At 37.1% G+C, this 27,670-nt stretch overlaps 1 protein-coding gene and 2 long non-coding RNA genes across 4 annotated transcripts in view; 2 read left to right on the top strand and 1 right to left on the bottom strand.

The window, feature by feature from the left end:
* Positions 1-27,670, bottom strand: part of LOC134217637 (sensory neuron membrane protein 2) — a 124,971-nt gene that overhangs the window by 48,359 nt on the left and 48,942 nt on the right. The gene's annotated exons all lie outside the window — the stretch shown is intronic.
* On the top strand, positions 574-1,081 carry LOC134217639 (uncharacterized). The gene is made up of 3 exons (XR_009981115.1): positions 574-846; positions 907-972; positions 1,025-1,081. It is a non-coding gene; the product is annotated as an uncharacterized LOC134217639 (long non-coding RNA).
* LOC134217640 (uncharacterized) lies at positions 3,980-4,554 on the top strand. The gene is made up of 3 exons (XR_009981116.1): positions 3,980-4,136; positions 4,279-4,391; positions 4,469-4,554. It is a non-coding gene; the product is annotated as an uncharacterized LOC134217640 (long non-coding RNA).

The raw sequence follows: 27,670 nt of genomic DNA, 5'->3' as shown, positions 1-27,670 counted from the left end.
TGAATGAAACAGTAAACCAGCGGGGAGGATTGGTGTGGTTTCATTCTATTTAGTCTGGTCTTAGAGTAATGTATTAGAGTCATGTATAGGGCTTCTGTAGAAACTGTGAGGTTTCCGCAGCAATGCCGTTTGGGAGATGAAATGTTTCTTGTGGTTAGAGTATATCTGTGCTCACATCTATTCTGAGAACGTCAAAAGACTCAATTAATGTTATGGAGATGAACCTAAATTTTGTAAATAAACTGTAAATATTGATAGATTTGTTTGTAAATATGTTTTGGCTACGGCATGTTGTATAGGATAGGAACCCGGATATGTTATAATTGATTATTTGCGACAAATTAATATAAGCAAGGGACAGTAAAATCAATAATAATAGTTCTTTAAAGAAAGGAACTACAATTTACCAGTACGAAAATTTGGTTTAACGCCTTAAACCAAATTTTCGTAAACAGAGCTGGGTGATATGTAACGGTCAGAATTTTGTAAATATTAAATGTGATTCTGTATATATGTGAATGGGCGAAAATTCCATTCAAAATGTTTAAATGTTTAACTTAGCATAGGCAACAAGCCATAAATTTTTGCCCAATCTTTCCTTGGGCGAGTTTAGTTGTCGCCTCGAAAGGTTGGAAAGAGACGGCAGCAGGTCCAGCGTACCGAGTTATCCTTCGGAATTGTGCAATCACGAATGTGCACGAAGAAATTTCGGGAAATGGCGAATCTCAGGATTGTCCGGGATTCACTTTCCTTAATCTGAGGGAACATAGATTCTGCCATTTCGTCTGTGAACAGCCAGTGTATAGGAAGTGTGCGCGTTTGTTAGTTTATTCGTTTGTCTAATAAGTATGTTAAATAGAGTGACGTTAAGTGCATAAGATTAATTAAATATTTGTTCGTCCTTAGATTAGTAGTAAAGTGTGCGTAGTCAGGATTTGTGTGCGATAGTTAAGATAAAGCCAACGATATAAGGTAATGTGCTCGATATGTGCTGTACTGTGCTTGTGCTTAGTGTTCTGTTTAGCCGTTTGGCTATTTTCATTCGCAGCAATCGGACTCGCACCCAAGCGTGCGAATTTCCTCCTCCACGGACGAAAGCATTCTCAGCAACCGTCAACCCGCTGGAAGCCGGACGATCCGCCAACATATCGTCCGGGCGAGGCCCAGGGACCTCCACTTGGACAGGGTCTGTAAATCGGTCCGCTTCAGCCATCGTCAACAGCCATCGCGATCTGCCACCGCGTGTCGCCATCGCTGCATCGCCGCTGCTAGAGCGGGCAAGCCAACCGCCATCGTCCAAGCAGGCGCTTGGCGTCATCGTCGCCGCTCGAGACGGGCACATTGACCTGCCCGTAGGTCAACGACTGGGCCGGTAAGCCATCAGAATCCGGTGAGTCCATCCAGTGGAAGTTTTCTTTTTGTGGAGTGGGGTGTCCGCTGAAGACGCCTCGGAGTTGTTGTTTTTTGTCCAGTCAAAAGACTGAAGGAATGTGCCCATAAAGCCATTCACAAAAATTGGTGACACCGTGAAGCGTGCGTGACGAATTGCCGCCGCTAAACCTTTCTTGTCACCAGGAGCGCAGACTAGCCCCACCGATGCGCTGCTAGAAATGTGACGTCACATCAAGAACATTTAAAGCACATGAGCACATGAGAACTAGACAGGAGAGAGAACGCAATACATAGTAGGGATAGAATAGAGAGGACGAATACAATCTGAACATGAATTAAAATGAGCAATGAAACCAAATACATGTAAACCTAAAAGCTATTTCGACTCTTGTTTATAATAAATGTTAGTTCTGTCCCAAATCCCTGCTGTTTGATTGATTTATATGTGTTTTACGTCACATCGCGTTTGTTGTATTCGAGTCCCGTCCTCCACCATATGGGAGTGTGACGTAGGGGCAGTCAGACCACCTCCTATCTGTTGTTTGTTTTGCCACCATCGGCGGATCTCCGATGATGAGATGTTGCGAGCAGCATAACCTGTTGCATCGCATTTGAGTATGGGTGCCCGGATAAAAATTTACAGTAACTTGTATGACATAACCCATTGGAATACAATAGATTGTAATGCAAACAATACAAACTATTGTATACTTATTGTAAAATGTTCGCGGTTGTAAAAGATCTTTATTGTACGTACATTAAAATAACAATATATTTAAATGTTTCCGATATATTCTATTATATTTTTATTGTTCGCTTATGTTTAGTATTGCTCATCCAAAAACTAAACAATTTTTAAAAGCATTCGGTTTGGATGATCTGGAAATCCGACTAATGTTATTCAATTAATATAATTTTGGAATATTTCATGGATTTATTATATTGATGAAATAACAATTGAAAACAATAAAATTACAATAGCTTTGTTTGTTAAATAAATAAAAATGTTATACCGATTCTCAAGTATATATTTTCATATTGCAGGTCTTGTTGCAGGTCTAGAAATGTTTTGCAATTAAAATTTGATTTCAAAAAAATGAAAGGGAACAAAAACTTTTGCTTATAATTTTACTCGGAGAATGGCTGGATTCATTTGAGCGTGTACAGTTTTGTTTATAATTAGTGGAGAGATGAAAATAATGAAACTGCACGCTCATTTGAATCTACTCAAAAGTGAGTCAAAATGACTCACTTTAAAATTTTAATGGAAATGTCAAAAAGTGAGTAACATTATATTTAGCAAGTGAGTCAATTTTCACTCAATTCTTATAATTTTAGGGTTTACTCACTTTTGCGTAATTGTTCATCTCAACTGTCAAACAGTTTGAAAGTTTTCCGTGAAAAATATTCGCGTTTTTGAAAAAAAAAATAAAAAAAGCCGAAAAACTCGTATTTCTATCGACTCAGAAATGTTACGGACGTGTAAGTACGACACTTAAAAAATATCGGAGCATGTGAGCGGATTTGGCGATGGTGATCCCGCTGTATATGGCCCGCAAGGATTCTCACTAATCTGGTAGTTCCACAGCACGATCGATCCGGAGGTGCTGTTCCGTTAGATTGTCGGTGAAGGAGGATTCAAGGCCGATTCCGTGAATTATTCTCCGATTAGCGGTATTGCATTGATGACGCCCAGGAACTAGAACTTTGTCTCGCAGTTTCAACAATTGTATATTAATACATATACGATCATGTTGTGGATATATGCCCCAAATGAGGAACACGTCTTCAAATGATAGATGGTTCATCGAAATTGAGTAGCCATCCCATCAGTGCCGGCCGGCGTTAAGGAAGGGCAGACGGTGTAAATGATCGTGGGAAAAAAGGAGCTGTTCATTACATCCAAGTAAGTTGCTAAGAACTGGGATCGTTAGCCTATGTTTTGATTTTATATTTATTCACATTCTAGACAATAGTCGCTACTTCTGCCAAGGCGGTGCCGATGTGCACTATTATGCACTTAGCATTATTGTACATAACTTTTTTATTCAACTAATATTTATATTAATGATATTAATAAATAAATCTAGCGAGGCGGGTAGCCTTTCTTTCATCAAAATAAAATGCCATTCCATAATGAAGCGCAAAACAGCTAGCATTTCCTAAAGTGAGTAAGATCTACTCACTTTTTGTTGAAAAAAAGTGAGTAAGAGCTACTCTAATTTTGACATGATGCTACATTACTCATAAGTGAGTAAACATACGGTTACTCAAAAGTGAGCTGTTCCACTTTTTTCCAAGTGAGTCAAATTTGACTCACTTTTGAGTAGATTCAAATGAGCGTGTGTATGGTGCAGGTATGGTTTTTCATTGCAGTTTCTGCTGCTGGGAAAGCGGTAGATCACTATGGCTTCTGTGCCGTGGTGAGTATCTAAAGTGTTGAAGCGCGTTAGAGCATGATTACTGGACGCGAGTATTTTGATCACTCTCACTGTACTGTCAATTTAGATTAGTCACTCTTTGTCGCATCGGTCACTATTTTCGGTATTTTCGATTATCATTTCGGTGGCTGCATTCCGTATCGGTGACGTTCGACGTTTGATAGTTCATCAAATAGTAGCGCTGTTATTTGGTCGATTTGATCACCTGTCAGCTGCGCTACTGTTTTAGCAGCGCGTTTAGTAGCGACCGGTAGAGTGTCAAGTAATGATACTGCGCTGATAAACGGTTTATACTCACCACCGGTAATCGTAATCTTATACTACAAAAGTTCAATGTACATAATGAACGCAGTGGTTCATCCCGAACAAAAAATAAATGAAAATTTTATCATCATAATATCTGATGACATGCCTGGTATTAACATGTATCCTTGTTCCTTTACAGAAATGAAGCTTATGATAAATAAAATACTGCTGCTTGCTGGTCACTGATTGAAGATCGTTCAGTGGCTACCATTGGCCAATCTCACCAACGGGATATAATAAGAACTGATGCAGGTAATTTTTTCTTTTCTTCTCGACGTATTTTTTTTCTAATAAAACTGACATTCTTTTATAATTTACATTTTTCACAGGTTTATATCTATATGTATTGTCTATTCGGAACAAAGTTAGTACGCTTTTTAAACCGATGTTGGATTTCTCTCCAGATACAGGCAACCCACTTAACTTTGGAAGTAGTGCTCTGGATTCGTCTAAAGATATGCTAAACAACCGAAGGAAAATAAAATAATTTGTAAAACAATTAATTATATTGTATTTTTATTGTAATATTGGAGTATAATGTATTCTAAATCCTGTTGTATTTCTATTGTAAAACAATAGAAATAGTAATTGAAAACATTTAAAACACAATGTTTTCTATTGTTTTGTTGCTCGAAATCATCCCATTGAAGAACCGTAAACTCAATTGTTTTATTACATAACAACCCCCTTTTTAATTGTAAAAGTCCCATTTACCATTAATTTTATCGTGGAAAACCATTATTTCTCATGTGATTTTATTGTCAACATTCCATTATATTCAATGGTAAAAATTATGTTTTAAATAGTGTTGTAACAATAAAATTTATGATATTTTAATGATATTTTTTATCCGGGTGGATCCCTTACCGAAATCTCTGAGTGCCTTCTGGTTGTATGAGGAAGTTGCGATAACTAGGGTAAACCCGTTCGGTCGTTGGTTCGCTAGCTAGCTGAAACGATCTGTAAAATTCCTTTCGAGGAGATTAAATGGACTCGCCCTAAGGAGAGTCTCGTCCGGGCAATAAATCAGTACACGTGGTCTCCCCCGTGGAGTGGCGCTTAAGCCACGTGTTTAAGGGCGGATCGGCCCTGCTAGCTACAACCGGACGGTTCAAGTGCACCACACGTGATATAGCGCGGCTGATCGCCAGCGGAAAATCACGTTAATTCCTAAAGTACCTACCTTCCTCGATGAAATTGTTTGATCGACTACACTAATACAAAATCTACTCGTTATTTATTGAAAACATGTAATACATAGTATACAATTATAAGATTATACATTTAATGATTGAAGTTTTGGTATCCTTTAGTACATAAGTTACTACAACTAGCAGTTTAGCTTCACAACTAGTAGAATTCTATCAACGATCTGTTGTTGAAAAAAAACATGGCGCCAAGTCCAAACTTTCAACACATTTTGAAATTCAGCCTCTGAAATGAGTTATTGACAAACAACAAAATGATCCAATTACTAAATAATCAAAACCAATTTGCACACTATAAATCCAGTAGCTTATTCTGTCAGCGACAAACGTCGTCGTCAATACAACCCAAGTCCAGTCAGACCAACATGTGACGATTTAGGACAACCTTACAAAATGCGTATTTTCAAATACTTAAACTCATTTTTTTATTTATGCGATTGGAATTAATTATTTTTTCAAATGTCCTTTTAAATGGGATGTATTAACATTTTCTAGAACACAATGCCAATTACATAGTCTGTTATAGTCTGGTCTACTTTTTACTGCATTGTCTCTAACGATTTACTCCTTCCTCGTCAATATAGTGAAAAAATAGATCGCGTTTGGTCGCTAATTAGTAACGGTACATGTGGTACACAAGACTACATCACAAGCTTCGAAAAGCAATGACTGCTTTCTTTGTTAGTATTGATTAATCAACACTAACGAAATCTGCATATACAAACTTTGTTTACTAACCGGTGGGTGGTAATGGGGTGTTGAAAATTCATCAGCTGAGCTGTTGGTGAATTAATGCACAGTGAAAAGTCATATTCTCATATCTGCCATGTAAAATGTAACGTTTTACGTTTTTTCGATAAATTTTAATTAAGTCAAAATAGTAATTTATGACGTTTTTCTCTTTTAAGGTAAAATCACAAATTTAAATTATTTGGAATTAATTAAATGGTAAAATATTACGTAAATCATTTACAAACCGGACGAAAAGAAATTTGAATTTTTATTTGTATGTCGATTACAAGGTTTGTGTCTTGACTAATCTATTATCCAAATTAAAATTGACCATGTACTGTTGTAGTGTTCTCATGTGCTCGTTTTTTGTCGACTCACCGAAAGCGCGCACTCGTTGTCGCCATTTCAAATTTATTTGACGCAAATTTAAAATAATTGACGACTTTTCAAAGGATAAGTTTCTTTATAAAATTCAGACAAGAACTCGATCATTTCGCTAAGTAAACGGCTGGTGATTAGAAGTGTTTGCAAGTAGGCTACGATGTTTTCCAGTATTTTAAGTTGAGTTTGGCTTGTTTGACTAATATCAAATTTCTAAATTAACAGTTAACGTAGCAGACGTCATTAGGACGTGTATTTTTGAATTCCGCGAACACCGTGTTAGCTAGTGAAACGTACAAAAAGGTAAAACGAATTATAATGTTAAATGTAAAGTTTTTGGTAATTAAACGAATTCGCGTTGGACTTTTCCAGCTCATTGCGCTTTTTGGTACGGGCTGGATTTTGTGTATTCGACCGGAGTCGGGTACGGGAATACGTGTGGCGTCTACAGGGCCCGCTATTTCGTCCAACGGACATCGAGAGCTCGAGCGTGCGTTAAGGCCCGCCTGTAAAGGTAGTTAAACGGAGATGGAGTGAAGTCGCTCGTCAAAAAGCAAAAACTCGGCGGTCGCCAATCAACCGTCGAAGGTAAGATCCCCAAACGAATTCCCGTGGATCATTCCCGAGAGTGCGGTCCCCGTAAGTCGTCAATAATCGTACGCTGGACCGAATAATCGTACGCTTTAGTCCTCGCTCGGTGAACCGGAAAGGTACGCGAAACCGGGTCGTTAGGGAAACGAAACTACTAGCTTGAGGGAACGGTTATTCCGGACCACTCTCGATTCCGAAATCGGAAGCCTTCCGTCAGGCGCCACTCCCTCCGCATCTTTAGTTTCGGCCATATCGCTCGAGCTCGACCTCCATCGCTGGGCGCCAATCTGCAGCATCTGCGGCAAAGCCAATCAGCCGCCATCACCACAACCTGGTCGGAGGACATCGTTTTCATCTTCTCGGCGGAGTATTTTCAACGCATCAGTGCATCGAGAAGCAAAAATCTGCGCAGGTATGTGAGCTTGTTATTTATATTAGCTTGTTTTCCACTCCGTACCGATACGTCCAACCCGAATTAGAGAATAAATGCCGTTAAGTAATTTGAAGAAGTAAGCTTGAGTTTTAGTTGTATTGCGTTTCACGGGGCTGGCAAAATTCAATCCCATCTTGTTTTCCGTGGCTACAGTTCGAAAGTTGGCTTAAAAAGTTGCTTCCCGTTCTCTTTTCAGTAGGTTGAGCGAGTTCAGGTAGGTGGGAAGTGGGGAAGTAAATATTAAGCGTAAGTAATTTTGGAGCCAGCGACCGTTCGAGAGTCCCCAGAGGTAAAGGGTCTGTAAAAGTCGGGCAAATAGAGAACACGACCGGTGGTCTCTCTTCGAGTGTGGCGCTTAAGCCACTGTGTTTTAAAATCACCTCGAGAATAATTCGCAAACGGTTACAAAAACAAGAATGAATTTATATTTTACTAAACATAATTGGTAAACTGGCAACAATACTGCCGTAATCTGAGAAAGTGACGTAAGCGCCAAATTACAACATGCATGTTTCCATTTTTCTGTTGAAGAGCTCGATGAGTACTACTAGTTAACACCATTTTTGGAAAATGGCGTATACGTCATTTTTTCAGATTACGGCAGAATAGGTCTTATTTTTTTGTTGGGGCGTAGAACCATTTCGTCCATTGAGTTATACACATATACCTATATATATCAAGCACAATTTTTTTGAAGAAGTTTTTTTTTCACTTTTCGCACATAGTATACACATTCTCCACAATTTCAAATGAAAATATCTAGCAACAATGAATTGTGGCATGTTGTGTGTGTGCTAGCTGGTCACGGTGTCTTTGTTTCAAGAGACATATTTTCAAAAAATCGCTATCTCTGAAACACCTACTACACGATAGTATAGGTTTTTTGCTTAAGTGCAATTATAAAATGTTCTATGGGGAGTTATTTTTCCAGAGTTTGGTGGCGAATATGATTTATATGGAGTTTGCACTAAAAATACGGAAAAAATAAATGTTCTAGATCCCCTGATAGAACATTTTAGTATACCCACGACATGAAAGAGGAGACTATACATACTTTCGCGTGGTGGGTGTTTCAGATACTGATTTTTATAAAATAATGTTCCCCTATAGAGACACCTTGTGGTATACATGCTGTATTGTTGGGATAGAACGCAACTTTGAGGCATAAGTTGCAGGGTAGTGAGCGGCTGTCCATAAACCACATAGACTCTCAAGGAGGGGTGGGAGGGAGGTGGGGGCTGGTCATGAAAAGCCTAGTTTTGTCTATGAAGGGGACGGGTGGTATACCAAGAATCTACGTAGAATTATTACTACTAGGGGAGGGGTTTGAAAACGTGAAAATTTGGTCTTCGTGGTTTGTGCACAGCCCCTGAGCTAATCTCCGTCATAGTTGGTACTGCTAGCAAACGTTAGCCCAACTATTGACTCTAACACTATGTTCTATGTAACATGCATTTTCGAGTTCCTACTTTCCATTGTGTAGGGGAGACTGGGGAGACTTGATTCCCTTTTCTGATTTCCGATGTATCACAGCCACAAATAAATAAACATACGCGATTTCCACACAGACTCTCTAAGAAATATAGTATTTAACTTTACTGATGTATGACAGTCCTTGAATTATTGTTGTTATTGATACACAATAGATTTTTTGGAGTGCTGTCAAAAGTCGACTTTTAAAATATTCGGGGGAAATTGATCCCTCTCCAAGAAATTGCTTTGATAAAATCCTTAGTTTTAAAAAAATATTTTTCCTTCAAAATACGCGGCATTACGGAATTATTAATTAATTTCTGTGCGTATACATGAACGATTTTTGTTATTGAATTCGACAGCACATGCAATTTTAAAATTTGGGGAGATTTGATCCCCTTTCTATGATATCTACGCAATAAATATTTTTTCCTGCCAACCCTTCATCAAATCTGTCAAATCTACAAAAAAATAGAAGCCTGAAAACAGATTTTTTTTTCGCCAAATTGTTGTATGGATGACTAATGGGGGATCAAGCGTCCCCATATTGAGGCAATAACTTCAAATCCAAATATCCTAAAACTTGGATGGAATGTTGACATTTTGTGCTGTGAAAAAATGAAAGCATTTGGTCATTGTTATGAAAAGTTTTTCAAATTTTGCGTGGACAATAAAAAAATCTTTAGGAAGGTCAAAACATACAAACCGCCCTGCAGAATAAATAAGGTTGTCAATCCGAAAAATAACTCACCACATAAAGGTCACTTGTCTAGAGCATCTATTCTAAAAAATACGCTAGAACAAAACTACTCTCATTCTCGATAAAACGGGGGGTGATCAAGTCTCCCCAGGGATCAAGTCTGCCATCCTTCCCCTACTATTACCGCAATGAACAAATCATGGTTTAATACAAAAATGCCCTTCAATTTTCTTTAATTTGTCTTACGAAAATATGTTTACGTCCATGGGAGTTTTAATTCGTCCATCCCAATATTCGATGGATTGATGTCAAATAAATCTGTTGATATTGGTTGGTATTTGAACAAGTACACCAAATTTATTAATTTTTTAGTTTTTTAATTTATTTTTTATTTTTTTTAATTAATTAGTTTTTTTGTGCGGTATATATGCACTGTAGTTTATCAAAACGGGCTAAATCCATAAAATATTGGCCTGTTTTGAAAATGTCAAAGGTACATTGAACTGAACATCGGATAGTATATTTGAACGGACGATGTTCTTGGTTATCCAAGAAATCTAAGAAAAAAGGACCTACACACGTAATCAAAAACCTTGCCCTGTTTTAAATGTCATGTGCCCATTGTGGTACATAAAGTAGCATACACTGAGCAAAATAAAAACATAATTCAGTGCATTACATTAATGCGGACCATTTACATTTAAGCTGAAAAATTTATGAAAAAGGTGCGAAATGAAAATATATAATATCAGCGATTCCATAAAAAAAAGAATAAAGACGAAAAAAATGCTCACCGATTTTGCTCAAAATATGTATGAATGATCTCTATCGAAAATAATTAGACCCGTATTTTTTTTTGTTTCGCTCTTAGGGTGACCATTTTCAGAATGGGGTTTCCCAAAAAAAATCAAACCTTCATAACATTTGAACTAATGAATAAATTTGGAATCTTTTGGCACGAATGAAAAGATTTTCAATTATTGATTTTAGAAAAAATATCGTTTAAGGAAAATAGTTAGCCTTGAGATGTTTAAATATTCAAAATATTTCCCCCTTGGAAAAAAAAATCACAAAATGCATAGAAATTAATCCAAAAAAAAATTTATTTAAAATTAATTCAAAATGATAGAATGTGATTTTCTAATGTGTTTTTTTTAATATGGTTCACGAGAAAGGCAACATCGCCGCTAGGTGAATTAATCTGCTTTTTCTCCATCGCTTTGTAATCTTCTTCCGAGAAAAAATCGTAGTTTATTTTGAAATCTAGTTTTGAAGTAGGCCATAAATAAAGTTCGATTGCAGTAGTTATAAGATGGCCTTGTAAACTCTTGTAACAAAAATCTTGTATCGCAGTATTGGTTGAATGTGCATTAACGCTGCGGTTAAATATATCTTATGGTAAAAATCTGAACTAGTAAAAGTTTTACTCAGAGATTAAAATTCCATCTTCTCAACGTATTTTCGATGAACACATCATCAAAAAATCAACATTGAACATGAGACCAATCATGCATTCTTGAAATACTTTATTATGTTTGATCAGTTACAAGCTCGACAACTTCATTTAACTTATTGGCATTTTGAAGTGATGGGGACGCATGCCATTTCATGCGCTTATAAGCAAAAAACTGAAATTAAAAAAAAATGTGGCTCAAAAACGGCTTGGAGCTAAAAACATCACATAAGAAAGGTCAAAAAAGCACTTTAGGGGAATAGATCGCATATTTTCTATCATTTTGCATGTTTTTGCATTAATTACTATGCATTGCCACCATTCTTGAAAACATTTTTTTTCCAATTTTAAAATTTTTTTCCCTTGGGAAAAAAAACAATGATTTTTCAATAATTCCGAAATGCCGAATCGGGCCAATTTTCAATAGCAAACAATGGGACCGCATTCCCCGTCGAATGCAACTTGTTGCGAGTAAATCGGGTAATGTAATAACCAGGACATGTACCATATTTGAATCGGGCAAATTGATCTTTGATTATGCGTGCAGATTGAAAAGTCTTACTCAAGGGATTTCCTGGATGACCAAGATCATATGCTGTTAACACATTCTTCTCCTTGCACTACAGAGAACATGTACCTTAATCGAATCGACAAAATTGATCTTTGGTTACGTGTGCAGATGGAAAGGCCTAACTCTAGGGATTTTTTGTATGAATAAAAACATATGCTGTGCCAGCATTTTATTCTTTGCGCTTCTGAAAGCATGTATACCATATTTGAATCGGGAAAAATTGATCTTTGGTTACGCTTGTTGCCTAGAATGCTTTACTCCAGGGATTTCTTGGATGACCAAGAACATATACTGTCTACAATATCTTTTCTCTGTACCATAAGGAGCAGGTACCAAGCTTGAAACAGCCATGATACCATGATCTTAATCTGCTTATAAAAACCACATTAAATTTACAAATCTCTTCAAATGAAACGAAATAAAATAATTATAATCTTATCGAGCATGCTTCAAAATCCCACATCGACAGTAATCTCCCGAATCATTTGCTCTTACGCCTAAACTGCGGTCATTACTTTCGCTTTCATCTCAAATGACCTGTGACTATCGCAATGATTACCTTTTACGCTTCTATTGTCTGAGCCGCGCGGACGAAACCAACGGCCGCGCCATGCCAGCCGCAGTTCGTGGTCAGCGTTGGCGTCGGCATTCAATTATGTTCATTCCACATGGCGATATAATCTGTTTCGAATCGGACTGGGCGGGATCGGGAGGGTAACTGACGCAACGACTTATTGGTCATTCAAATTTGTAGGTACACGCATATTTATTCAAGCATGGTCCGTTGATGGTGACGATAAAAAAAAAAGTTTGCCGCAGCAGCTTCTGTTTATTTTGACCTAATCCCTTCGTCAAGTCATATTTCGTGATGTTTGTTTAGAGCGAGCGCGTCAGTCGTCGGTGCCAGCGATTCTCAATCTTTGGAAAAAGTGGTACATATTTATAGCAATGTACTTTACATAATTACAAGTACAGTACAATTTAAAAATACTTCTTAGGAAAATACAAATAATTAACACGGGTGCTTATATTTCCCTTGATTTAGAAAAAAATACTAGCCTATACTAGGTATATTTATTTTAAAAGTGAATAGTGTTGTGAATTATTGTAAAGCATCAGCATTTACCTACCATAAGTAGCAAATACTTTCAAGATAATTATAATTTTTTGAAAAAGGTGGATCGGAACATAGAAACAAAATGAGAAAAGATTTGGACTGAGTTGAGTGACCTGAAAATCATGAGGCTTGAACTGTCAAAGTTAGATTGGAATGAAAATGTCGAAAAATCGATCAGAATAAATAATTTAAATAATCAATTGACGCATATAGAATGACATACAGTAAAAGAATAATATTTAGAGGAAGTCTTCATGACAAAAAATGATCATTCACCAAGAACATGATCAACCAACTGTTTATTGTTGCCGAGCTATCACACTTCGTTCGTCAATTCAATCCAATATTACTTACACAAAAAACGCGTGATCGAACCTTGTGTCGCCACCAGCTAAGTAGCCGGTTTATTAAACAGGATTGATTGGATATAAACAAGTCCAGTTGTATCTCAGTTCTAGCGACTGCTCAACAAGTGTACAAAGAATGCATTAAACTGGTTTTCATAGTTTAATTTGGGCATTTGAGATTAAACATGGTTGTACTGATTTACGCTTCATCATTGTTTTGTTGAGCGTTTCTGTGTATCTGCTTTGATCACGATTCTTAATTATGCTTCTCATTTGATACGGAAAAAAAGAAATGAAATAAGCAGAATTAATTTAGTCACTAAATAAAGTTGTGTTTAGGTGAGCAGCTGAGATCAACACATGCTCACGAAAAAGTTGTAGTATTCCACGAACAAAAGACAAGCACTTTACTTCTTTATGTATTTACTTTCAACCAACATAGCGCACTACACAAGTGTGGTGACTTCATCGTATCAAGCGACGAACCCGGTGACCAATTGAAACCAGGACAAGCAAAACACGATTGACGTTCAAAACCGATCAAATATCGGTATGCAAATGTGAACAACGTGAGCCACAACTTTTTTATTTTTGGAAAGTTTCTCCCGGGAGTGTCTTTTGGAGAAATCTGACTGAAAAACAAAAACCCTAAACCCACATCAAAATTGTCACCAAAATATTCAAGTTCTCCTGATGTAGGCTTGGGATTTATTTTGTGTATGCTCATAACGGCTCATATGGCGAATATGGCATATAAGCACTGCCGTATGGTCAGTGGATTCATTCGTTGGGCAACAGACCACTTCAGCCGGTTTCAAACGGATCAATCGGACAGGTCGACGTGCTTTTTTTGCTCTCTCTAAAAATTCAACGGTCCGACGATGTTTGTTGCCACAGCTGCTGCTGCGGCCATGTGCGCTCGCTCGCTCGCTGAGAAACGATTCGTCTCGAGATTTGCAAATCAGGCTGCTGCACCACTCGTTTTGGGATCGATGCAACGTCGAATACCGTGACCGAAATGTTTAGTTTGAAAGGGCAGTTTTGGATCGGTTTTCGATTAGGTGTGATGTTGGAATAAACAAATTTCTGTCGGAAACCTGTTCTTTTTTTCCTTTCGATCGGATGTAATAAATATGAGTTGCATCACAATCACAATTTTTTTGATTCAAAATGAATTCCGAGTAGGCTTGATTGGATATTCTGGCTTCGAGGCGCAGCATCGACTTTCGATATTAGCATTCGATATTAGCCTATTAGCGAACTGAACTAAGGTTATATTTCGAAAAATTTCAAATCAGAATGGATATTTACGGTATCCTATCACTCAAAATTTATCATGGTCAATATTTTTTAATATTTTTTATTTATTTGAATCACTATTCGCAAGCGAAAATTAGCATATTAAAGGAGGATGGTCCTTCGTTTTTAACCTTCATTTAATCTGCATGCCGATTAATCCAATAATGGTAACATGACATGATATATTCGAAGACGCATGTTTTTAATTTATTTCATGGACATAGGGTGGCTCAAGTTAGTATGAAAAAACTTATTTATTAATTTTTTGATAGGTCACATAATATTTGATATTCTGATGTTCGAGACAAAATGTCATCCATATCGACCAACGTTCAGGCGGTGCTTAACTGAACTGTACTGAAACTTATGGGAATCCATCGAAATTATGTATTTATACGCTAGGTGGCATTGTTTTTAGCCATGTAGAATTTTTTGCTAATACGTTAGAAAGATTCAAGTTTATCCGTTGAAGTCATTTACTATAGAAAGATATCTGAGTATTTATAACATAAAACGTTACTGAAATTGTTAAAAAAAATCAATATGCCATTTTAAAGAATATGAAACATCAGTGGTTTGTGCTTCTAATTAATTTATGTATTAAACTAATTCGCTTCCAATATTAGAAACCTTCATCCACAAGCCGCACGCCGTATTCAGATCATTATCGAGAACCACCGCAGTCGTCCGATTCGCGGTAAAGATGATACAATTCATGGTTCATTCAACTTCTCCATGTACCAATCGTTCACCTGTGATTCCATGTTCACAGAGGAAAACAATAATTAAAGCACCACGCGAATTGATGATCCGGGCCTGGGTAAATATGGAGAAAATCTCTCAAGATCATCAAATCACATTTCGGTAGTCACCAGCCGTCAATAAGAATTCACTTACACAAATGACATGGTTGTGGCAAAAGTATTATGTATCTGCCGATATAACAGTTTGCAAAATATTTTCTAATGTCGCCTGGTACTGGTCCAAAGAAGTTACTGTACGATCTTTAGTTCTGAATTGAATAAAAACCATCATCTTCCTAAAAACTCTTTAGGTCTATCACTATCACTGCTACCGCTTATACTACTGTTATCTTGATGACGATTATTTTTTCCAACCGATACTAAAAAATTCTGCCAAAAAAGTATTGAAAAATTCAACATAATTCCGTAATTAATTAATCATTATTCGGAAAGGTCTCTTTTCAAACCCGTTAATTCGCTTGAATAGAAATGCCAAAAAACAATGAATGGAATCTTCCACTGCGCCATATGAGAAAAGCTGCCAACTTTCACGGATCGGGCTACATGAGGTGAAGAGAATAATCGTTCAAGCAACGTTCGCAGTTCTTTTTTCCCAAGTCCGTTTATTTAGTAGGCTCAGGCGTGTATAACACTTCACGGAGCCATGGTCCTGTGTGATATATACACTCAATATCATTTTATTATACGATTAGTAGAAGAGGGGTAGAAGCCAACGTACTCGTGGTGACTCGAGAAAACGTTCGCAATAATTACGGGTACTTCAGGTATTTTCCGCCCGTTGTCCAATTTCCGTCATAGGTTCTAAAACCTATGAAATCAACGTCCATTTGCCCTAACTCCACCACATCAGGACTTTCCTCCGTAGGCTCACGTTATAATACAGCTGAAAAAATTACTTTTTTATTTTTCGAGTTGATTAAAACAGACTTTTGTACATGTATTAAATTCTGTTGCCAGATAGCCCACGACCCACACTTCCTCCTTCTATACAAAAAAACTCCAACTGACGCATTTTTTTGTTCATCGGCTATAATATTTTATTTGGTTATGATAAGACAAAGCGAGTCGATTTGGTATTTTTCATTTCCATGATCAAGGACTTTGATATAGTCTTCCAAATACCCCGGCTCTTTGTTTGGTCCAATCGGGTATTCAGTTACAACAGATTGTTCTCTCCACCAAGATATCTGGATCAGCAATACAATATTTATTATCACATTATCATCCAATTGAAAAAATGGTTGATCAGTGACATGTGTTTTTAATAATTACAGTGCTTTCTTCCCATAACACAAACATTCCTGGTCTGATCCGACATTTACGATCACCTCGTTTCACATTCTCTTGATGCTTAGCGGTTTGCCTCTGTTTCCCACAGCATGAAAGGTATAGTTTAGACAAGGGTATGAATAACAATTACAAAGTGGCTACGGGATCCTGAAATATTTTCCGTGCCAAATCTGCACTGACTGAAATCAAATCCGTGCTATTTGCGCCCAGAACTAAACTCTGGCCAAATACGCCAAATATCAATTTTTGTTATCACAAATTTTCTGAAGGTTTTCATTTCATGAGATTTTTTTAAATAAAATACTAGACGAATCCGCCCGATCTTGCTCGGGTTGTTTTTTTTTCAACCTGTCAATCTTTTAGTTGATTGCAACGTCGCACTCTAGGTCGATTTTATTCGAGTTTGATGGTTCTCTTCAGAACTCACAGTATTGTTAGATTTATTCAACTTTCCCAGCGAAATGTTTTAACTTTTTATGTATATAAACACAGCTGATCACAAGACGAATCGATTAGTGAGAAAACCGTACAAATCGGTCAACCCGTTCGTGAGTTATATTGCCTCAAAGGAAATGAGAACATTGCAGCGCCGCGCTCTAGATAATTTTTTGTGTGATCACGTTGGGTTTTCTCCCAAATCGTTCTAATATAGTACTTTGACAATTTTCAACCATTACTCGTCGAAGTTGCAAACTTTTTGTATATATAAACACAGCTGTTCCCAAGACGAATCGATTAGTGAGAAATTCTTGCAAATCGGTCCATCCGTTCGTGAGTTATATTGCCTCAAAGGAAATGCGAACTCATTTAATTAAAATTGCAATATTCTGCGTTTGCCGATCATCAAACAGCACATTCAACAAAATAGTCAATTGCCGGCGATACTAATCAATACCTGACTTCAAAATGATATTTGACTTACCACTATTTTGTTATTTTGATTAATCATTTTCGTGACCCCTAAGTGTTAGGAATAATATTGTGGTATCATAGAACTAATTTGTTACTAACTTTTTTAAAAATTATTTCCAATTCAGGATTTTGATACATTTCAGTCGTTTTGATCTCGAAATATTTAAATTTCAAAAGTAGTCTAATATTTTTCCTAAAATTTGGTTAAATATGCCAATAAAGTTCTTGGTGCAGTTTCTGAAAGAATTTCTGGAGAAAACTATGACTTTTTTTAATTCCTACAGGCATTTCTCAGGAAATTTCATTAGGAATTCCTTCGTAAAATCCTATGACAATTTCTGCAGAATTTTTTGATTTTAGAAAGAATAATCCATTCAGGTTCTCTTTGGGAAATTCCTTTAGTAAAACATACAATATTCCTGCAGGAATTCATTCGGAAATTTATTAAAGAATGAACTATTTTTCGATGGAATTCCTAAAAGAATTTTCTAAAGGACTTTCCGAGAGAATTCCTAAAGTAGTGTTGGAAAGTGTAGTAGGAACCTTTTAAGAAAATTTCGAGGAAATCCCCACAGATATTTTCGAAGGAATTCCTAACAATATTCCCAAAATGCATCAGCGGCTGCTCCCGCATCTTCCTCGATTGCACACCCCTGAACCAACGTCCTCTTCCAGGTTCTTTGCAAGATCTTTTGATGGTCTCTCTTCCTGCATACGCACTACATGTCCAACCTACTGTAATCTGCCTTATTTTATCAACCTGCCTATGTCTGCATCTGTGTATACTTGGTTTAACTCGTGATTGATTCATTAGTCTGCGCTATTTACCATTTGCCAGCACGCTGCCAAATATTGAGCGCAGTATTTTCAACTCAAACACTTCCAGAATTCGATAATCTGCATCTTTTAACGTCCATGATTTATGGCCGTACAGGACAACTGGACGAATCAACGATGTGTACAGAGCTAGTTTTGTCAGTGCCTGTCGGTAGCTTCATAAAGTTACAAAAAGAATTTACTGGAGGAATTTTCAAAGGATTACCCGGAGAAATTCTCTATAAATTGCTTAACGTAGTTTTGAAAGAATTCCTATGGGAATTTCAGGAAAAACTGTTAAGGAACTTGCTAATGAACTCCTAGAGGAATTACTAAAAAAATCCGATGGAATTCCTAAAATAATCTTCCGAAGGAATATTTAACTAATAAATTTTCAAAGAAATTCCAAAGCAAAACACTAAAGCTGAAATTCTATTAGAAATTCCTTCAAAAATCCCTTTATGGATTCCTATGGAAATTCCTTTAGGAAATCTTTTAGGAAGTCGTTTAGAAACACCTTCAAAATCTCTTAAAGTAGTTCAAACGGGAATTATTTTTGAAAATCCACTCAGTCTCTCTTTTAAAAATGCCTTCGGAAATACATTTAGAAATTCCTGCACAAAACCCTACAGGAATTTCTTCAAAAACTTCTCCAAAAATTCATTTAAGAGCTCCTCAAAAAAATTTCCTTGAATAATAAAAAAATAAATCCACCAAGAATTACTCCGGGATTTCTTCTTAGATTTCTCCAGGGAATCCATTGAAAATCAATTAAAGAATGAAATAGTTTTCGGTGGAGTTGCTAATTGAATTTTCGAAAAAATAAAACAAACAAATTAGCCAACTAATACTGAAAAAATCCGAATGTATTACTGAAATAATTTCATAAAGAACCCATGAAAGCATTTTCGATGGAATTCCTGCAGGAAGTTCTGGAAGAATTCCCAGAGAATGTTTTAAAGGAATTGCTGGAAGAAGTTCTGAAGAAATTCCGTAGGAAAATTTAGAAGAAATCCCTTATGCAATCTCTGGAAGAATTTATTTAAGGAATTCATAGAATAATTGCCGAAGAAATTCATAAGGAGGTATAGCCTTAAAAACTCCAAATGGAATTTCTTGGGAAATTTCTTAGAAATATCCGGAGGAATCGCCAAAGAAACTTCTGAAGGAATTCCTTAACGATTCTCCTAAGGAATTGCTAACAACAGTTTGTTTGTATCAGGTATCAGAACGTCGGCTCGTCGGCTCGGGGACGTTCACTTCAAGAGAAATTTCGTAAGACATTTTCGGAAGAATACATAAAGTAATTTTCTAAGGCTTTTTATTGAAACTTTTCGGAGGAATATCTGGAGGAATTTACTAGGAAATATACCAATTGGTTTTGACGCTTTGGGCATGTATTCAAGCCTTTACAAAAGCTTATGTACCACAACAAACATAATTTGCGAGTCACCTACAGGCAGTCTTACACTCTGTGCAAAAAAATCTGCTCTTTGATTTTACTCCATCTAGACGATGGACATTTAGAAAATACAAATAGCCTTCTATTAGTTGCACTTACGTAGTTAAGATTGTAAAATTGTTTGGATGGAGTAAAATCAAAGAGCAGATTTTTTTGCACAGAATGTAGGACAACACTGCCTACAGATTTAGGTGTCCGACTGAATGATGCTTTGTTTCCAATGTTTGTCACCACACTGTCTTAGAGACACCAGAGACAAACAGACATAACACTCGTCAAATTTCCATCGTTCACTGATTTACTGGTCAATTCAAATAATCATTAGTTGGCCAATCGGTCACTAGTGGCGCGCGCATCATCCGATCGAGTTTGACATTTGCTCATTACCGCCATCTGGTTTGTGATTCGCCCAACTAACTGAAATCAACAGATGTCGTTAGTGTTTAAATGACGATGAATTTGATGAGTGATTGTTCAATGTGTTTTGTCTGTTTGTCTGTGGAGACACCATCACTTGAGTTGAGGTAGATTTGAAATTGAATTCTGACGAGTTCCACCTCAACAACATCCTAACAACTAACTAACAACAACAATCAATACACGAGTTTAGTACTATTCCAGTCAATTCCACCACGTTGTATTGTCTTACAAATACGTATTTCGTCTTCAACTGTAAGGCCAACTTTAGTGTCTCTTATTTTACTCGACTCGACTCAAGGTAATTGATTTTTTTTTATTGCGATTAGTCATCGGCGTGGCGAAATTATGATCGGCGGCGCGCCGATCCAAACTCGTCAGCGGCGGCGACGTGAGTAAAACCACCGGCGACGGCGGTGCGGCTCTGCGGCGCATAGGTCTACTTATCGCTTTAGACTTCCATAAAATCGACATTCATAAGACTCAATGTTCTACAGATACCTATGAAACGCGACGCATTACCAGATATTTTATTTTTACACCTTCTATATTGACCGGTTTCGGGCGCGATGTCCTGATGATCATTTATATTCAGAAGTTGGGTATAGGTATAGTCCTGATAATGGGAAACATCACGCCCGAGACCGGTCGACTTAGAGGATAATTTTAAAATGTTAGTTGACGAGAGTAAAAACGATAAGTACGTATTATGTCTTAACTCGCGTCATAAACCGCAATAACGTCAAAAAATCAACCTATCAAATACTGAGCAAACACGCAGATTAAACCAAAGAAGCCAAAACCAGAATTAGATATTGAATCGAAAGGGCTATTGTTTGGAATTTCAGGAACGCAGAGCATATTTGAAGAGTAAGAAAGCAACCTAAAGTGAAAATTGTTTCAGCTCTTTTATGGAATGTCTTCACCTGTAATAAGACTTGTTTGGTACTATTCTTCAGTTCTCGGACTTGACTCGATCAATAACTCCTTTCACATGCTACTCATTCATGTTCCCTTCTTTCAGAGAGAAGCAAAGGGCAATATACGTCCAACAATCTATCATTTTTTATCAAGAATGAGTAAATATGAAGCTTCCCCCAACAAACTAGAACTAGAAAAGGAATCCTGTCATCTCGCTGACGCATGAAATCCCAAACAGCAACACACAATTAAGGGAAAGAGGCCCCTTGGCCCGAGGCAAAACGTCTTTTGGGTATTCCCTATATTTACCTTGTTTGAGATGGCCGAAACAAAACTAGACCTAAAATTATGATGGTAAGACAAGAAAAAGTGTCAAATTAACAGATAGGAAGGTGGGAAAACCGATAATTTCCACATTTTGATGAAACATTTAACATTTTGGCGAGGCAATACGGCTTAGTGGGACTAATTTACAATGTACTACGGGCCTCCACGCATTGGATGCTGGTTCGCCGACGCGTGGTGTGTTGTTCCTTTTTAAAGCTGTTCTTAAAAGAGCCCTACCAGCTGAAAGGCGTTTTGCCTCATTATATTTTCCAACCACGAAATATCACCAATATTTTTAAATGTGAATATTATCGAATACGAATTGAACGAAATATTGGGATCCATTTATCTAAAGTGCTATTTGACCTATCTTCTGTAATTTTCTTAACACATTTTATAATGCTCGATAAAGACACCATCGCCGCTAGGGGGATTCATATGTTTTCTGACTATAGTTTGAGCATTTTAAAAATGTTTGAATTTCTTTAGGAAACCTTTTGTATATACACAAACAAATATCTACATTCGTGTAAAAACGCTAAGCAATTTTTATTCAGGGCAGATTATCCGGAAATTTTAAAAACAAATTCTTCCGGATAACCAATAGCTCCATATAATTGAATTATCATTTTTATTCTGAGGTGCATTCGCTCAAATACAGTTCAACAGATAAGAAATTATGACTAAAACGTTTGTCTTCAAAATGTGATGTTGTGAGTGATATTTTAATTGATAAGTGGGTATACCATTTTTCCAAGTAAAATCATTCAAATGAAAAATATATTGAGTAATCTCCTCCCAGCTACGAGAAAAAAAGTAGTATCACATACTCAGAATAAAGAAACAAGCATAAAATGAATAAAATGAATGTCCGCATTAGATTTGCTATAAACTTTATAAATCGAACAAATCAAATTAATTATTAATTAGTTCAAAGGAATTTGTTTCACCATTCTCACAATTTAACTTACTTAGTTTATTTTTCCCAAATTCAATATTTACTTTCTAGTGAACAGGCTTTATTTTCTTCTTCTATGTTTATTCATCCTCACCGAATACAGGTTACCTGGTTTTATTGGCGAGCTAGAAAGACTAGTGCACAGCAAAAGATAATAATACCATCATACATACCGGGGGTGGCCAAAATTATCAGACATTATTGAAAGTGTTGCTATACCTTTAAGGAAGAATGGTCTAAAATCCACATCAAGGTTTTGTCTGATAAATAAACGGGGGATTCCATGTTCATTATTTATCATAGGTTTGTGAATTATACGAAACGATTATCTCTTTTGATAAATTTCACAGAGCCACAATTTTTTTTTCAATCTCTTCATTATGCCTCTAGGTTGGAAAACTAAGGTTGTCATTTCATGTGCTGCACCATCTATCCACAAGGGAACACTTTAGGTCATTATCTCCTACATATCTACCGGTCGAACCGGAAAACCGTGGTGATCGGAAGTTGACGATTCGCGCCCAAGTGGCAAACAACTAGGGTAATCAACTTTCTAATGACTGTCAGTTTTGTTCCGACCTGTACGTAAGCGCAAGCGTAAAAGAGTCCAACCGAAGACGACGATGCATACTCAAGCCATACTGTCTGTCTGCCTGCCGTACCACATCGCACGGACGACCGTTCGGTGCCAAATGGAAGAAAATTACTGCAATTTCCAAAGTTTTTCTTTTTTTAGGAATCGAAAACCACCGATCTAATGCAACCGTGAGAGCTTGCATGTTTGATCACTGTATGTTTTGGTTCGCTAGCTGCCGTTAGATGATCATCGCAGTATAAGCCACCAGGCACTTAATTGCTGTGATAGGTTTTATGGATTGTGCGCAATGACAGTGGAGCCATTGCACATGCCCTGGTGTAAATCACAGCTAGGTCGACGACAAATGAGATGAAGTAAATCACCTCAGCTTGTCACGTTGAGGACAGATTCAAAAAAAATGAAACAAACCTGCGGACGAACATCTAGTACGAGTAGATAATTTACATATGTATATACTGACTTCGATTTCTAAGCACCCTCATGAGACGCAGAGGGCCGACGACAAACAAGTGAGGAAGTAAACTAAACCAACTTTTCCGCTATTGCATCCCGTCGATGGTATTACACAAAGACGTGACAAATCTGAACGACCTACCAGTAAGAGGTTCAAATTTCCCAGGGCTTTCTGAAACCCGATCCTTTGACATTAGACCTAAGCTGTGCGAAGAACGATTACTTAATCACGATTGTATCTACACTTCCCAACATTGTCTGGACATCTGATGCTGATTTCTGCTTGCAAGAGATGACTTGTTTCTTTTTTCGATAAGTTACAGCACATCTGATTGCATCAATCTACCTTGGCGTGAACGAGCGCCGAAACCGTTCGATTGGGTCTGGGGAAGTAATTAAACATTCGAAACTTCATTCGGCTCTAGAGGTCTGTTTCGTGAGACGGTGTGGTCGATGAGGAAATGATGACCCAACCGTTTGTGTGTCCGAGCATGCATCGTTTTCAAATTTTGTTGAATTTATTTCGAGCCATGGCAGAAATCTAGAAATCCGACTGCGCCTACCGTTCTGATTGCACTCGAGTAGGTGGAAAACGGACAGGTATTCCACACCAGTTCCGTGCCGTCACCAGCAAGCTGCTGACCTTGAGCCAATTGAGGTATGAAGTGTTGAAGGTCTGTATCGTCGGTAACACGTTATGCCTATCATTTTGAAGGAGTATCTCTTAGGAAAGGCAATAACAGCGATGCCGATGATGACAATTTCAATAAGTGCGGCGATACTCTTAGTACCTGTCTAGGAACGGAGTCAGAAGGGCGTGCACATTCCATTATGGCTTACGGGCTCTTCACATGTTTATAATGCTTTATGATTGCTGCCGATGCAGGTTCCACTTTGACCGCATAGCTTCGAACCTTTTCATCGTTCGTATGGCGTTGTGAAAAAGAAAACGACAAAGGCTTGATCATTCGCGACGTCATGGTGGCTGTTATTTTAGTATGCCAGACATGATTAAGCACAGCCCCGAGCCTGGCGCGGTAGGAGTGTTGATGATTATTGAACTTCAATTCGCTTCCACTTGATCGCGTAACCTAGATACGATGACGCCTACTAAGGTAGTTGTTTGTCGCCATAAAATAATGCTAACGTGATGCAGCAGATAAAATATCGGTGTTATGTACCTATTATCTAGGCTACCGTTATACGCATAACTGTCCCATATATATATAGGAAATCCTAGCAAACATGGGACAAATATGCATTTATCGGCAGTATGATCCTATTACAAAGTTGACCAAGAGACAAATAATGTGATAAAAGGAAAAATGATGCTTTTCCAAGAATTCAAATTGACGGATTTGAATATTTAATCACTATAAAATTGTGTTGCCTTTTTTAGATGACTGCTGAAATTAAAAAAAATGGAAACGTTATACAGAAATTTAACTGTAAAAACTGTAAACTGTAAATTTTAATTAGTAGGTTTTTCATGATAGATTAGGTGCAGAATTGTAGCATTGATAACTCCGTTAGAATACAGCAGGCATGAAGGCTTTATACAGATTAAAAGCGAGCAAAGGGCAATTTATGTTCAAAATAAATCGAAGCGTTCATTCTTTTTGCCACACTTCCATGAAACGGAAGAGAGGGCAAAGGAATTGGTAAAAGTAATGTTCGCTCACAAATTGCCCTCTGCGCCGTTTTAAATTTACTTATGTAATTATACATGCTAGCCGTTATCTAACGGAGTTATACTTACCTATGCTTTCGACTTAAATCTATCATGGAAAGGTGAACCTCATGTGCCCGTTTATAGCATTGAGAACTTTTTATAGGAATGTCTTCACTTGTCATAGAAATGCTAAGAAAACTAATAGCGACACAAATTTGATTATGCTCCAGTAAGGTGCTCCTACCGTATAGTATTGCCTGATTTTCTCAAAATTGCACGCGGCGAACCCTTCATGAATGGTACCGCCGCGCTTTCTGCACCCCGTTTACTTAATTCTTATGGGTGAATAGCATTGCGGTGTATCGTTTGGCGCGGCCGTACCTTTCGACAGTCATTCGCCGCGTGAAGTTTTGTGCAAGTACTTATTTGGGAACATTAGGGGAGGAGGTTCGGTTGTGGCCACCGTTCGGTTATGGGCACCCCTCTTTTGACAGATAAGAGATGCTGTCATTCTGACAACCGTCATTTGTTTGCTATAATAGCATGATGTTTTGTGCTCAATATCAAACCGGATGGGCATCTCTACTTTGAACTAGAAACAAATAAATTTTTCGTACAAGAAAAACAACACGAAAGTTTTTTGGTCTTTTTGAAGGTGTCATTGATTAAAGGATTTAATTCAGAAAGTGAGTTCTAATGTGTATTGATACAGTTAATTTAATCTATTTTGTGGCCCAATGTCGATTGCCATCAAAATTTTAGCGCGATTTTTTTCTTCTCGTTCCAAAAAGGCTGCGAAATTCGGTTGTGGGCACCTTTATTGGTTCGGTTATGGACACCCTCATTTTATTGATAAATCATTCAATATCGTTTTACTTGTCCCTTAACTTATTTTTAATAACGTTTTAAGGCAGTTTTTATAATTAGTTTGACATAATTGTTCGAAATAATGAGTTTATTTAATATTTTTGTTCTTTGGGCATGTCTAGTCATTATACACACACTTTTTGGAACAAAGCGTTGACCGATTTGCTTGCAACAAGTTGCATTCGACGGGGAATGCTTTCCCATTGTTTCCTATTGAAAATTGGTCAGATCGGGGGGGATCAAAACTTATGTCCAAAATATTATTTTTTGAAATGAACGAGAAAGGCACTATTACCGCTAGGGTGATTAATCAGGATTTTTTTACTGTGATGCATACCAATAAAACGTAAATCAATGAAAAATTAAAACCTATTTACCTAAAGTGCTATTTTAGACATTTCTTATGTGATTTTTTCAACATCCTCCTTAATGCACCGAGGAGGCATCATCACTGCTAGGTGAATTGATTTGAGATTTTTTAGCGTCTCCTGGCTTTTAGAATGAATAAACTATTCCTTGTCTTTAAATCTGGGTGGTTTTTATTCATGCTTCTTTATTTTAGCCCACAACCGAACCACGAAATGAAAATGTCCAAAAATGTCAAATTTTCTAAATTGTCAATATTTTTTTCTAAATCGATGAAATCATATTAATTTCTTTGCTAGTAGTAAGGTTATAAGTTTTGCTTTCGATTGCTATGCAAATGTCGACATAAGATCAATCAGGGCCAAAGTTATGGGCCAAACACAAAAGGGTGCCCTCAACCGAACCTCTTCCCCTACAAACGCCGCGCCGTGTATCATATCCAGAAAATCTGACAATAATAAAACTTGACTGCATTTACAAGTTCAAACCATGATCAATTTTCAGTTTGTTATCATTCAAAACTCGATGTGATTATGCACAACATGTGGAAGATTTAGTTCGAAAAATGTATTGGCGGTAGGGGAGAACAGTCCAACATGCACCCTTAAGCTTTTTTGATGTTTTCACCAATAAAAACAAGAATACTGAACCATTTCAACGGGCAGATGCAAAATTAAAAAGATATTTTAGTTACTAGATAAAGATCACAGACAAACAGATGTAACTCTTCATACAACCTGTTCGAAAAAATATCGTCATTCGCTTTTCAGAAAACACTACTGCCATCTGTTATCAGAATCGCGAGAAACTCAGTCGGTCATGATTATTTCCCATTTGACGTTTGCTTCTAATAGCCTATTCAGATTGGGCTATTTATGACTTTGTTAAGTGAGAGGGTATCCAATTATTACGAGGTGTTCAGACTGCAGCAAGATAATATATCTTGACGTTTCCATGTTTCCTCATTTGCACGCTAATACAGGGTTGAATTCAAGGAGAGTTTTAAAATTTAATTTGCGAAATCAAGTATTTGTGTGGCGACAATCGATCATTTTTTTCTGAACAAAGTTTCTACGAAAAAAAAATATTTAAAAAAAATATGAAAAGGGATTTTCGAAGAATATTTGAAGCTCTCATTAAGGATAATGAGCGAAGCTACATTCATTAGTTGGGTGCGCCGTTCTTCGGGGAATCAGACTATTCCTCAATTTATTTTTAAGTTTAAAAAGTATTTTGATTCTGTACTATGATCGAACGGAGATTTGATAGAAAAATTTAGATACTTTTGGGAATTCTCACAAATTTTGGATGAATTAATGCATTACCAATCCATGTTTTATTTAAGGTTATTCTACTTTATATATACATCCCATTCAAATCGTACAGTTGTCCCACGTGAAAAA

This window comes from Armigeres subalbatus, chromosome 2 (genome assembly GCF_024139115.2).
Source record: "Armigeres subalbatus isolate Guangzhou_Male chromosome 2, GZ_Asu_2, whole genome shotgun sequence".
NCBI classification, from domain to species: domain Eukaryota; kingdom Metazoa; phylum Arthropoda; class Insecta; order Diptera; family Culicidae; genus Armigeres; species Armigeres subalbatus.
The sequence above is the reverse complement of the archived record's forward strand: the minus strand, read 5'-3'. Positions and strand labels throughout refer to the sequence as shown.